At 44.8% G+C, this 13,732-nt stretch overlaps 1 protein-coding gene across 2 annotated transcripts in view; it reads right to left on the reverse strand.

Annotated features, from left to right (window-relative positions):
* The window catches only part of LOC129856842 (uncharacterized), a 52,317-nt gene that overhangs the window by 26,161 nt on the left and 12,424 nt on the right, over positions 1 to 13,732 (reverse strand). The window contains exon 3 of one of the 2 annotated variants that reach the window (XR_008759817.1): positions 1,488 to 1,643. The exons of the other annotated variant lie outside the window; for it this stretch is intronic. The gene's annotated coding sequence lies outside the window, so the exon portion shown is untranslated. The remainder of the gene's footprint in view (positions 1 to 1,487; positions 1,644 to 13,732) is intronic. 2 annotated transcript variants of the gene reach the window in all.

Genomic DNA, 13,732 nt, shown 5'->3' on the forward strand with positions numbered 1-13,732 from the left:
TAGTAGTCACCCCAGGGTGTAGGAGCTACCACCAGCTTATCTTAATGATCATGTCATCTATCACCTCAATTAGCTGAATAGCCTTAGACCATGCCTCTATGGGGCGGCTAATGTAAATTATTGACAAGTGAAAAACAGGTAATTACAAGATAATGACTGCTATTATGAGGTCAATGAATATGCAACCTGTAACCCTTACCACACACACAAACAAACACACTTTCTTCCTAGTTCTATTTCCCTCTGTGGGCTATCTGATTGGCACCTTTTGATAGTAAGGAATGTAAGGATCTCTCTGTTGTAACCCTAGTCAGTGCAACAGTAATGACAAATAAACAGCAGACAGTCAGCCACACAGTGGCTGTTATGGTGTGTTGGTAAAAATGTGGGTGTAGGTAGGAGTCAACTCTCTGGCTCTGTCTTCATCGATCTTGAGCAACCTTTCATGTTCTGTTTCTTGACAGCCGACGACAATCATGGCCATTGTTTGACACGCACCGCCAAGGTTCAACGTTACGACCCCTGTACTTTCACACAACCAAACCCTCCTTTTGTCTCGGTGTTGTCACGGAGACCGTGATAAATAATACCTTCAAGTACCCAACCTTGAATTTAAGCCACTAGATAACTAGTGAAAAGAAGAAAAAAAATGTGTAATGGGATAGAAAGAGATTTTTGAATGATATAGAAACATTTCAACATGAATAAAAACCAAAAGAAACACAAGTTAAAGTATAGTCTTGTAAGGGAGTGGAAGAAAGCCACTTAATGGGGGTATAAACCCCATATGAGGAGAAAAGGAGTCAAAACAATGAGAAATACCATGCACTAAAGCTCTTGTTTTTCGGTACACAGCAGCCGAAGCGACAGACACAGTAAAGTGTTTGTTTTTGGGGCCAGTCCTAAGCCCTGTCTATTCTATTTCCCTGACGTCTGCTTTGGTTCTCATGGGTAGGCTGAGAACACACACAAACATCTCACACAAATACGTGTTCCATCCCTATTCACCACCATGCCACCACCGTCCCGCAGTGGCCACAACAAAAACAGTCATTCTGACTTACACATCGCTCCCCCAACACCAACTGCACACTAAAAGCATCTCCTAATGTGATAGTGTTTCTGGCTGACGCCATACTAAGCCACCCCAGTTCTGCTGAGGAGTATACTTTTGCAAGGCCTGTCGTCTGCGTCTGGCCGTAACAATCATGAGAAAATCACTAGGTGCCTGGATGGGAGAGCTCCCAGGTTACAGGTATGCCTGTTGAAACATGCCAAATCCCTCTCTTTCTTTCTCTGCCGCAGTCAGGTCGGATTCTCGTGAACGCAGTGAGACACGGAGAAACGCCCTGTCTCCACTGCAGACATCAGACAAACATGCCGACCGATCCGGAGCAAAGCGAGACTTGTTGGGTCACGTGGTTGGTGGCATCACTTGATTGGAACCTAACGAACGAGCATGAATGCGCGCACAGACACAAACACACCTCTGTTAGTAGAAGTCACACCACCAGTCAGTGAGGCTCTGTGTTGTATTGTGCTGCCCCGGCCTCAGCCATGCCTGCTGTGGGAGAAGAGTGGCTGATGGATGGCGAGAGCAGGAGCATTCCACTGGCAGGTGACTGGAGCAGCAGTCATTTGATCTGCAAAAGAGTGCAGAGAGAGCAGGAAGAGGCTAAGAAAATTCTGTCATGCAGATTTATGTCACAGGTGACAGGCCTGCCTTAAAAGGATTAGTAGGAGAGAAATATTGCTTTACAGTAGATACCTAGGCAATAAATAATAACTCTGGACATGACATTGATTTGTGTGTAAAAAGTAGCGTAAAGGTTGACCACCATCATAGCTTTTCTTAGTTGTAAGTTGTGTATGGTTGCATCATTGGCACTGACATCGGAACAAATTACTGCCATGTATTTCAGCTGTTTGTCTTTTCAAAACCATATTGTGTCCATTTCAATGCACATGAGTGTCAACCAGTCTGAAACCCTGGTACCTTGTATTTAAAAAATAAACAAATGTACCCCCTTTTTCTCCCCAATTTTGTGGTATCCAATTGGTAGTTACAGTCTTGTCCCATCGCTGCAACTCCCGTACGGACTCGGGAGAGGCGAAGGTCGAGAGCCATGCATCCTCCGAAGCACAACACCGCCAAGCCGCACTGCTTCTTGACACACTGCTCACTTAACCCGGAAGCCAGCTGCACCAATGTGTTGGAGGAAACACCGTACACCTGGCAACCGTGTCAATGTGCATGTTCCCAGCCCGCCACAAGAGTCGCCAGATCGAGATGGAACAAGTACATCCTAGGCCGGCCAAACCCTCCCTTAACCCAAACGACGCTGGGTGCAATTGTGCGTCGCCTCATGGGTCTCCCGGTCGCGGCCGGCTGCGACACAGCCCGTTATCGAACAAATCCTGGTAACTTAACAGTGGGCAGAGAAGAGTATGAGGCAGTATCTGTGCGTTAGAGATGTCGACGATGAGTATGACGTGTCTCCTCTCTAACCCCCAGGAATCTCCGATTCAAACTCCCATTAATTAGACAGCTCTGCAAGCATTATAATTTCAAAATACACTACATGCGGACATGTCTTCAAATTAGTGGATTCTGCTATTTCAGCCACACCCACTGCTGACAGGTGTATAAAATCGAGCACACAACCATGCGATCTCCATAGACAAACATTGGCAGTTGAATTGCCTTACTGAAGAGCTCAGTGACTTTCAAAGTGGCACCGTTATAGGATGCCACCTTTCCAGCAAGCCCTGTTAGAGCTGCCCTGGGCAACTGTAAGTGCTGTTATTGTGAAGTGGAAACGTCTAGGAACAACAACGGCTCTTTCGCGAGGTGGTAGGCAACACAAGCTCACAGAATGGGACTGCCGAGTGCTGAAGCACCTAGCTCGTAAATATCATCTGTCCTCGGTTTCAACACTCACTACCGAGTTTCAAACTGTCTCTGGAAGCAACATCAGCACAAGAACTGTTCATCGGGAGCTTCATGAAATGGGTTTCCATGGCCGAGCACAAGCCTAAGATCACCAATCACCAGCCATCCCCAATGCAAAGCGTTGGCTGGAGTAGTGTAAAGCTCACCGCCATTGGACTTTGGAGCAGTGGAAATTCTTTCTTTGGAGTGATGAATCACGCTTCACCATCTGGCAGTCCGACGGACAAATCTGGGTTTGGCGGATGCCAGGAGAACACTACCTGCCTGAATGCATAGTGCCAACTGTAAAGTTTGGTGGAGGAATAATGGTCTGGGGCTGTTTTTCATCATTTCGGGCTATGCCTCTTAGTTCCAGTGAAGGGAAATCTTAACGCTACAGCATACAATGACATTCTATATGATTCTGTGCTTCCAACTTTGTGGCAACAGTTTGGGGAAGGCCTTTTCCTGTTTCAGCATGACAATACCCCCGTGCACAAAGCAAGGTCCATACAAAAATGGTTTGTTGAGATCGGTGTGGAAGAACTTGACTAGCCTGCACAGAGCTCTGACCTCAACCCCATCAAACACCTTTGGGATGAATTGCAACACAGACTGCGAGCCAGGCCTAATGGCTCAACATCAGCGACGACCTCACTAATGCTCTTGTGGCTGAAGCAAATCCCCGCAGCAATGTCCGAACATCTAGTGGAAAGCCTTCCCAGAAGGCTGTTATAGCAACTAAAGAGCGGACCAACTCCATATTAATGCCCTAGCTTTTGGAATGAGATGCTCGACAAGCAGGTGTCCACATACTTTTGACCATGCAGTGTACGTTCATTACTCACCAAATATGGAGTATCACTGAACAACTATCTTAATTTACTCCCGTACGGCCGGAAGAGGCATTTTTGCGGTTGCTTGTCATTTTTATTCAGACCAGTTTTTGGAGTGCATACGGACTACTATTTGTTATGCAGCTATGGTGACGGAGGGAGAGTTGATACCTAGGACACATGGACAAGTACAGTCGTGGGTGAAGTAATGAGGAAAAAGGGTTTGCAATTACAAAAGATGTCCTGTAGCACTGTAGTAGTACAAGTGCCAACACAGGTTTTCACCACAGAAGCTATGCCAGACTCTTCATCCTCAGGGGAAGTATGTGAAGTTCCATCAACAACCTTTCTTTTTTGTTTTCAATTGTCAGCTATCTGTCAGACAACCAGTTACACCCCATAAGACATAAGCTATACGTTTCCAAGTCAATACTGGAGATATGTTTTATGTAATGTAGCAATATCTAGTCTTAAATATAATTTTCTATGTCTAAATGCAAGTAAACTTCACTGGTGTCGCAGAATGTCACAGTATGCCTGGTAGTTTAGCAGTATGCCTGGTAGTTTAGCAGTATGCCTGGTAGTTTAGCAGTATGCCTGGTAGTTTAGCAGTATGCCTGGTAGTTTAGCAGTATGCCTGGTAGTTTAGCAGTATGCCTGGTAGTTTAGCAGTATGCCTGGTAGTTTAGCAGTATGCCTGGTAGTTTAGCAGTATGCCTGGTAGTTTAGCAGTATGCCTGGTAGTTAGCAGTATGCCTTGTGTTTTTGGACATTGACAGCGAGGCGTTTAATGAATTCTAGGCTTGTGGCACCGGTCTTTCTGGTAAGCGTGGAATGGCATCACACGCTGTCCTCATAAACAAGGCTGTCTAGTATTTCCTGTTGCTCGGCACGACACCATCCTGTAAGTCCTGATATACTATACCGTTCTGGCTGCAGGGGAGAAGTTGAGATGGATCAGGGTGTGTGGTGTGTGGTGTGCAAGTGTGCAAGTGTATAGCGGGGTGTAGTTGGGAGAACGAGTAGGGTGGTATGTGTGTTAAGGGTGGGGTGGATGTTGGGTTGTGGAGGCAAGGTGGTTCAGCCACCGCCCCTGACTGACTTCCAAGCAGCCCCACATACCCACAAACCCCGGTTCCCCCCTCAACTCGCCTCTGCGACCAGTGCCAGAGTCAACAGAATATCCAAGAAACAAACATAAACTCCCACTGTTCTGTTCTACGTGGCTCACAGAGGTTGTGTACGAAGGGCTTAGAAACTCCTTGTTTATATCCTAACGTCAATATAGATCCATGAAGACGATCTTGAATGCCAACGCTATGTCTACACAAGGAATATACATCAAAATACACAGAACACAACCAAATGAGCCAAAAACGGCCCAATAGGACACAACTGCAATATTTCTGCCATCATCTCCTCATAAATTTGTAATTCATCCAAGCATCATTCCAAAACTAAACATCCTTTTGCATGTTCACACAATCTTTTCCCCCTGGGATGTCTATGAGAGTAGGATATGGCGGTGCGTATGAATATTTGGTGAGAGGCATGCCTGTCAGGTTGTTAGTTGCTAGAGGGCTAGTCCCCACTCGGTCCCCCCTCTCTTAAAAACCTCCAGCACACCTCTGAGTCTAGGGAGCCACAGTCTGTAATTGTGGCGAAGCCACAGCACACAGCTCGATATAAATACCCACTTCTCCCAGCCTGGTCAAAGTGAAGCTTATGCATGGAGAGAAGAAATACCCTCTCCTCCACTTTGGTGCCTATTTTTGGCCGGGTTCTACCAATATCCTGAAACAGTGTAGCTTTAAATATGGTATAACTATAGCATGTGTCTATATGCAGTGAATTGGTGAAGGTCTTCAGCCATTTGAGTATTGACATTAGGTTAAGAGAAGTAAAAAAAGATGGAGGACCTCCAACAAACTAGCAAAACAAACAACTAAAAGCAAAGGTAGTTATTCTACTCTTTTATAATATAATAATATGCCATTTAGCACCTTCGATCCAAAGTTACATGCGCACATACATTTTATGTATGGGCGGTCCAGGGAATCGAACCGACTATCCTGACGTTGCATGCGCCATATCTACCAACGTGCAGCGCAATGACATTTACATGATAAATATATTCAAACAATTTCAATATTATTACTCATTTGAAATGAAATTATGCTTTCAAACAATGGAAACCAAACTGACATGGCCACCTGCTGTAGGCCCCATAGTAGTTTCTCAACATGCCTGATTGCAGTTGCCTTTTAACAGTGATAGCAGGTAATTATTTGATTTAACTTAAAGTGCCCCATCGTGGTGGAAATCTAAAAGGTTCCCCATGTCACACTATCATGCTACAAGCTACAAGCCTTCTAACAACAGCAAAGGTTGTTCAACTCTTTTATGCTGACATGTATTCCATGTTTTAGTCTCCATAACGACAGTGGAAAATGCCTTATTGTTTTGTCATGGTGATAGAGGTTTGTAAAGATGACCCTGGGCTGCGTACACACTGGAGCCATTTGACACACAACCTGCTTTGATCTATGTTATTACCGTGTCCACAGTAACCACGCCTCTAGTTCCCCAGCAGCCCACACACCTGTCAGTGTCTGCAGCATGTCTCGCCTCGAAAACACACACACGACATTCACCCTACAGGGCACCTGCTAGGGAAACGCACACTCTGCCATTTGAGCAATCAGCCACATATCAAGACACCTCATATCAACATATATCACTTTGTCTTGACATTCCTTACCTTCATTTGTAGAACTTACCATGACATCCTATTAAAGAAATGCATGTGTGTATCGCCATAGGATTTGGCCCTAGATAGCAAGTACATTAGTCATTAGAGGGTAAACATTCCATGGGAAACTTGTCATGGGAAATATTTTCTTATTGACACGCGGTGCCTCTTTTTCATTCCGCAAACACTCAGCTATCCTACACACCATCAAACACACTCCCTGAGAGAAATCTTGGCCAACAGACGCTTGCACATCAACCAGGGACACAGTATGTTTTGATTAAGCTGGATAGATACTGTCCTGCATCCAAGCCTTACTGTAAATTATTTGCATTACCCAACCGCATGCTCATTATCACACACGCTGAGTCTCTCTCACACACACACGCATTCACACACACATTGAGAGCATCTTGACTGGCTGCAGCACTGCTTGGTATGGCAACTGTTTGGCATCCGACCGCAAGGCGCTGTAGCGGGTAGAGCATATGGCCCAGAACATCACCGGGGTCAAGCTCCCTGCCATCCAGGACCTTTATGCCAGGCGGTGTCAGGAAGGCCCTTCTAAACTCCAGCCACCCAAGTCATAGACTGTTCTCTCAGTTACCGCACGACAAGCGGTACCAATGCACCAAGTCTGGAACCAACAGGACCCTGAACAGCTTCTACCCCCGAGCCATAAGACTGCTAAATAGTTAACCAAATAGCAACCAGGACTATCTGAATTGACCCCATTTTGACACATCACATACGCTGCTGCTTATTATCTATCTTGTTGACTAGTCACTTTATCCCTACTTACATGTACATATATAGCCCAATTACCTCGTACCCCTGCACATCGACTCAGTACTGGTACCCTGTGTATATAGCCAAGTTATCATTACTCATTGTGTATTTATTCCTTGTGTTATCTTTCTTTTTTTTTCTTTTTTTTTTTTTTATCCCATTTTCTCCCCAATTTTCGTGGTATCCAATCGCTAGTAATTACTACCTTGTCTCATCGCTACAACTCCCGTACGGGCACGGGAGAGACGAAGGTCGAAAGCCATGCGTCCTCCGAAGCACAACCCAACCAGCCGTACTGCTTCTTAACACAGCGCCCCTCCAACCCGGAAGCCAGCCGCACCAATGTGTCGGAGGAAACACCGTGTACCTGGCCCCCCTTGGTTGGCGCGCACTGCGCCCGGCCCGCCACAGGAGTCGCTGGAGCGCGATGAGACAAGGATATCCCTACCGGCCAAACCCTCCCTACCCCGGACGACGCCATGCCAATTGTGCGTCGCCCCACGGACCTCCCGGTCGCGGCCGGCTGCGACAGAGCCTGGGCGCGAACCCAGAGACTCTGGTGGCGCAGTTAGCACTGCGATGCAGTGCCCTAGACCACTGCGCCACCCGGGAGGCCCGTGTTATCTTTCTTTATGCATTGTTGGGAAGGGCTGTAAGTAAGCATTTCTCTGTTCGTCTACACCTGTTGTTTACGAAGCATGTGACAAATTTAAATGTTATGTGACACACACACACACACACACACAGGGAAGCCATTGCTCTCTCTCTCTTTTTGCCTATGCAGGGGAGACTCTAGCCTAGTGAGGAGGCAGGAAGCCATGGTAGGAGGGAGGGAGGGGAATTCGAGGAATGCTCCAAACCCCTGGAGTTGGTGTTCTGACTCGTCCCAGACTTCATGCCGTCACCGCCGGGGTCTGTGGCCAGACCTCCCTGTGCCAGACCCACTGGCTCCAACTACCCGCCCAGCCAGGCCAGCAGAGCAAAACTACAGCTACCGACTTAGACCCATAATTAACCAGCACAGTACGGCAAAGAGAGCACAGCTCCAGTCCCCCCTTTCTCCTCTCACTATTTTGCGGGCAAGGGCCCCGGGACGGGAAGCGGAAAGAGCGTGGCCCACTGTTCATGAGATCGCAATCGCTGATATACAACATCGTTGATATGCCTCCAGGGAACATGATGCATGATTTGTATTATCATTCAACTGTATTGATGATGAATATGTGGCGAGTGGTATAAGCATACGCATCAGCAGCATCGTATGTCAACACACCACGTCTGCTACTTTCAAGTGTAATGAATTGCCGGGTCGTATTTTAGCATGTGACATTAAGTATGTAATTATAGCGAGTGGTGCTTTTTGGGTCGAGATCAAAGACAGTATAAAACTAAACGTTTTTCTGAGGGACTTTATGAACTCACAAGCATGGATGGGAGAGGAAAGTGTGTGTGTGTGTGTGTGTGTGTGTAGAATTGTGTCCCCCCCACAAGGTTAGCTGTACAAGACTGTGCGTGTGCGTGTGTGCGTGTTTGTTCGCCGTGCATGCGTTTGTACATGTGTGTGTGTCTGTCTGTGAAGAGGTACAGGCGCTTGTCTGTGTGTATCAAAAGTAATGGCAGGTTTACCTTTGATTCTCCACCACTGGCATAATTATGGCACAGCAGCAGACATCTGATGCTGTAAACACAGCAGGAGTAAGCAGTGATCATCATCATTCTTTTAAGGCCGTGGTTCCCAAACTTTTTATAGTCCGGTACCCCTTCAAACATTCAACCTCCAGCTGCGTACCCCCTCTAGCACCAGGGTCAGTGCGCTCTCAAATGTTGTTTTTTGCCATCATTGTAAGCCTGCCACAAACACACACACACACCATACATTTATTAAACATACGAATGAGTTTTTGTCACAAACCGGCTCGTGGGAAATGGCAAAGAGCTCTTATAGGACCAGGGCACAAATAATAAATCAATAATTTTGCTATTTATTTAGACATCTTACATTTAAAACCTTATTTGTTCATCAAAAATTTGGAATAACTCACCACAGGTTAATGAGAAGGGTGTGCTTGAAAGGATGCACATAACTCTGCAATGTTGGGTTGTATTGGAGAGAGTCTACGTCTTAAATCATTTCCCACACACAGTCTGTGCCTGTATATAGTTTTCATGCTAGTTAGGGCTGAGAATCCACTCTCACATACGTACGTGGTTGCAAAGGGCAGCAGTGTCTTGACAGTGTGATTTGCCAAGGCAAGAAACTCTGAGAGCAGCCCTATCCAGAAATCTGACAGTGGCTTCTGATTAAATTCAGATTTCACAGAACCGCTTGTTGAAATTTCAAGGAGGCTCTCTTGTTCAGATATCAGTAAGTGGACTGGAGGTGGGGCATGAAAGGGATAACGAATCCAGTTGTTTGTTTAGTCCGTTTCGAGAAAGTACCTGCCTAATTGCGCACCCAACTCACTCAGGTGCTTCGCTATATCATATTTGACATTGTCCGTAAGCTTGAGTTCATTTGCACACAAAAATCATACAATGATGGAAAGACCTGTGTGTTGTCCATGTTAATGTAGACAGAAAAGAGCTCCAACTTCTTAATCATAGCCTCAATTTTGTCCCGCACATTGAATATAGTTACGGAGAGTCCCTGTAATCCTAGATTCAGATCATTCAGGTGAGAAAAAAACATCACCCAGATATGCCAGTCGTGTGAGAAACTCGTCATCATGCAAGCGGTCAGACAAGAAAATGATGGTCAGTAAAGAAAACTTTATTAAACTCATCTCTCACTTAATAAAAACGTGTCAACACTTTGCCCCTTGATAACCAGCGCACTTCTGTATGTTGTAAAAGCATTACATGGTCGCTGCCCATTGTCACAAAGCTGTCCAGTGCTTTAAAAATATCCTCTCATGTTGTCCTGGTTTCCAGAAGAGGATGTCTTCCTTAATTGACCCCCCATAAACGTAACGGACATATACCAGGAGCTGTGCCAGGCCCACCACGTCTGTTGACTCATCCAGCTGTAACGCATATAATTCACTGACCTGTATGCGACGCAGTAATTGTTTCAAAACATCTCCTGCCATGTCGCAGATGCGTTGTGAAACAGTGTTGTTTGATGAAGACATTGTCTGTATAGTTTTTTGGGCCTTTTCCCCCAGCATTGTCCCAGCCATATCCGCAGCAGCAGGAAGAATTAAGTCCTCCACAATAGTATGGGGCTTGCCTGTCTTAGCCACTCGGTAGCTCACCATATAAGACGCTTCTAGCCCTTTCTTATTAATAGTATCTGTCTTACTACTCGAAAGTCGTCTTTATTCTTGCTGAAAAAACTCCCGTGGTTTATTTTTTTCAAATTGTCATGTTTCGTTTCTAAATGTCTGCGCAAGAGTGAAGGTTTCCCGCAGAGAGTAGCGGTTAATTGAATGTTAATTATTTGACTAGGCTACCTGTATTTGACATTGTGTTGTTATTTCGCTGAACACTAGATAGTTTAATTTTATTTTTGGCAGCGAAACGAGGCTACTCAGGCGAGAAAGAAAGAAAACTCACCCAAATGTTTAGCCCCGTTGGAAAATAAAAATGGACTGTTTGAAAATGTGAAGAGAAAAAAAAGACATTTTTGTGTGAATCACATTTTTAACTGGCGTACCCCCGACGGCATTGTGCGTAGGGGTACGCGTACCCCAGTTTGCGAATACCTGGTGTAGATGGAGGAGATAGATGGCATTGTTTTTTTTAAAGGATTTTTAAAACACAATTGAGCCTTAGCTCAGAGGGTGAATGGGCAAGACAAAATATTTAAGTGTCTTTGAATGGGGTATGGTAGTAGGTGCCAGGCGCAATAGTTTGCGTCAAGAAATGCAACGCTGCTGGGTTTTTCACGCTCAACAGTTTACCATGTGTATCAAGAATGGTCCACCGCCCAAAGGACATCCAGCCAACTCGACACAACTGTGGGTAACAATGGAGTCAACATGGGCCAGCATCCCTGTGGGATGCTTTCGACACCTTGTAGAGTCCATGCCCGGACGAATTGAGGTTTTTCTGAGGGAAAGGGGGGGGAGGGGGGGCAACTCAATATTAGGAAGTTGTCCTTAATGTTTTTTACACTCAGTGTATAACATTCATTCCACGAAGCAGGTAGCAAGAAAGCTTTATTTGATTCATTGCCAGTTTAGTTTAAAATGTTGACATTGCTTTAGTTTAATGTCTATTCAAGGCCCCCTGATAACAAAATCTCAAGGGATTTTAATAGTCTCACTGCACTAATTTTGTTTTGAAACTTACGGATACCTGTTCTGTTTGATAACGTCCCTATAACTTCTGAGATCAACCGGTACCATAAAGCTGAGTAGTTAGTCTTGTCCTGTAAGGGTAACTGCTCTTTCAGACGATAGACCGAGAAGCTCCACGGACATGTCACATCAGCCCTTTGAGAGGAGCGGCACGAGCCCCATCCCATTGATTTGAGGTCAACTATCTGACCAGAGGGCTCATAAATTGAACACAGCTTCCTCGAGGAATACCTCATTCTTTGAAAATAGAAACAGGAAAATTATACGGTGGAACGGACCACTTCTGATTTTCTTTTTCTTTTCTCGTCTCTGTGCTGTAATTTTCTCCTGGAGCAAGGCAGTGGTTGCCGAAAATAACCTTAAACCTAATATTCACAACCCGGAGAGACTTCTTTGGAGTTGCGGGAGGTCGTACACACTTGGGTGGTATGCGTGTTTAACGTGTAGGCGTTTGGGAGTTTATTTGGTTGCTTTCGTCTTGGATAGGCATTCAGGGGAGGAGGTATTATTTCAGCTAGAGTACTGTAGATGAGTAAAATTACATTTTAATTTACAGTTTAAGTATATTTGGCAGAAAAAAAATCTGTTAAGTGACTGATTGACCAAATATTTAGGATGAGGTCATTATTTCACAAAGTGCAGGAAGAAGGAAGAGACCAGTTGGAAAAAGTTGTAAGGAAGTTAGATCCCCAAAAATTATTTTCACAAAGTCAAATGAATGTATTGTGTTATAGGTTTCATGATGCTTTTATCTAAACCAAAGTAGGTCGTTTTAAGACTGTGTTATACTATAGCTTATAGAGACCCCAACTGATGTATGAGGTCATGCACCTAGCATGAAAGTGCATCCTTGTAGCGGTGTGGGCTAATATAGTCAAAATGGTTGCTTTGTAGTAAATTATGCCATTTAGCCAGGGGCAAGTTGAGCCAACGGCTCAACATACCCCATACGAATGATGACTACATGCTGTCAGTTTTATGCATAATATGCATATGAACTCAAGATAGTGCATTTTTATTGTTACAGAGCAGACATCATGCCCCGTGTATACAAACGTAAAACAAGCAGGGGTCTGGCCCACCTTGAAGTTCTTGAAAGAGCAGCCAAGGAAGTGAGAGAAGGGAAGAAATTAATTTGAGCTGCAGCAAGGGATGAAAAACAAAGAAATCAAGACACTGAAGAGGTACATTGACAAAAAAGAAAATGAACATGTACCTGTGCGAAAGAGAGGCTACGATAGAGTAGCAGGGGGAAAAAATATTGTGATTGTGTTGAACTGTGTTTGTGAAATAAAGACATACATGGTTTTAAAAAGGTGGTGGTAATATTTCATTCAGTACAGAAATGTACCCCAAAGCGGCTCAACTTACCCTGTCTATATAACGCTCAATTTACCCCATACCTAGGTCCATATAAAATCTGTGTTGCCGAGAACGCGGATAGAATCACGGAATCGCGACATTAAAATGTAATTCAACAAAATAAAATAAGTTGAACTTAGTGGGAGATCAACGAAATGTGCTGAACTTATTAGGAAATTCAGGAATTTGCCCGAGTTAATCATAAGACATGAACAAAATGCATCAGCTTTCTGAAACGGCACAGGAATAACCCTCCCTGTCTGTGCATGTGTGCGGTTAGCAAGGATGCTAATGATAACTTTCTGATAGAAACGAAAAGGCTTTCCCAAAAACCTTCTCAATTAAATCTTAAAGACCCAATGCGGCTGTTTTTATCTCAATATCAAATCATCTCTGGGTTACAAATAAGTACCGTACTGTGATTGTTTTCAATTAAAATGGTCGACAAGAAAGAAGCGAAGTGTGGATGATAATGGATGACGTGATAAGATAATAGGTCATTCTATGGAACATTCCATTCATTTCAAACATTTACATTATGCACTCAGAGATTGTGCACACAAGTGCATGCGCAAGCACACACCCCCCCCCCCCCCCCCCCCCCCCCACCTCAAACCCCCTTCCCACCACACAACACACACTGGTTCTCATATGGAATATCGTGGGTGGCACTGGACCGGTACAAGGCTCTGTAAATAGCTCAGGAGCAACCCCTCCATTTGAGAAAACCCAAATCTCCTTTTCTGAGGTGAGAGCCCAG

Source organism: Salvelinus fontinalis, chromosome 1, assembly GCF_029448725.1.
Source record: "Salvelinus fontinalis isolate EN_2023a chromosome 1, ASM2944872v1, whole genome shotgun sequence".
NCBI classification, from domain to species: Eukaryota; Metazoa; Chordata; class Actinopteri; order Salmoniformes; family Salmonidae; genus Salvelinus; species Salvelinus fontinalis.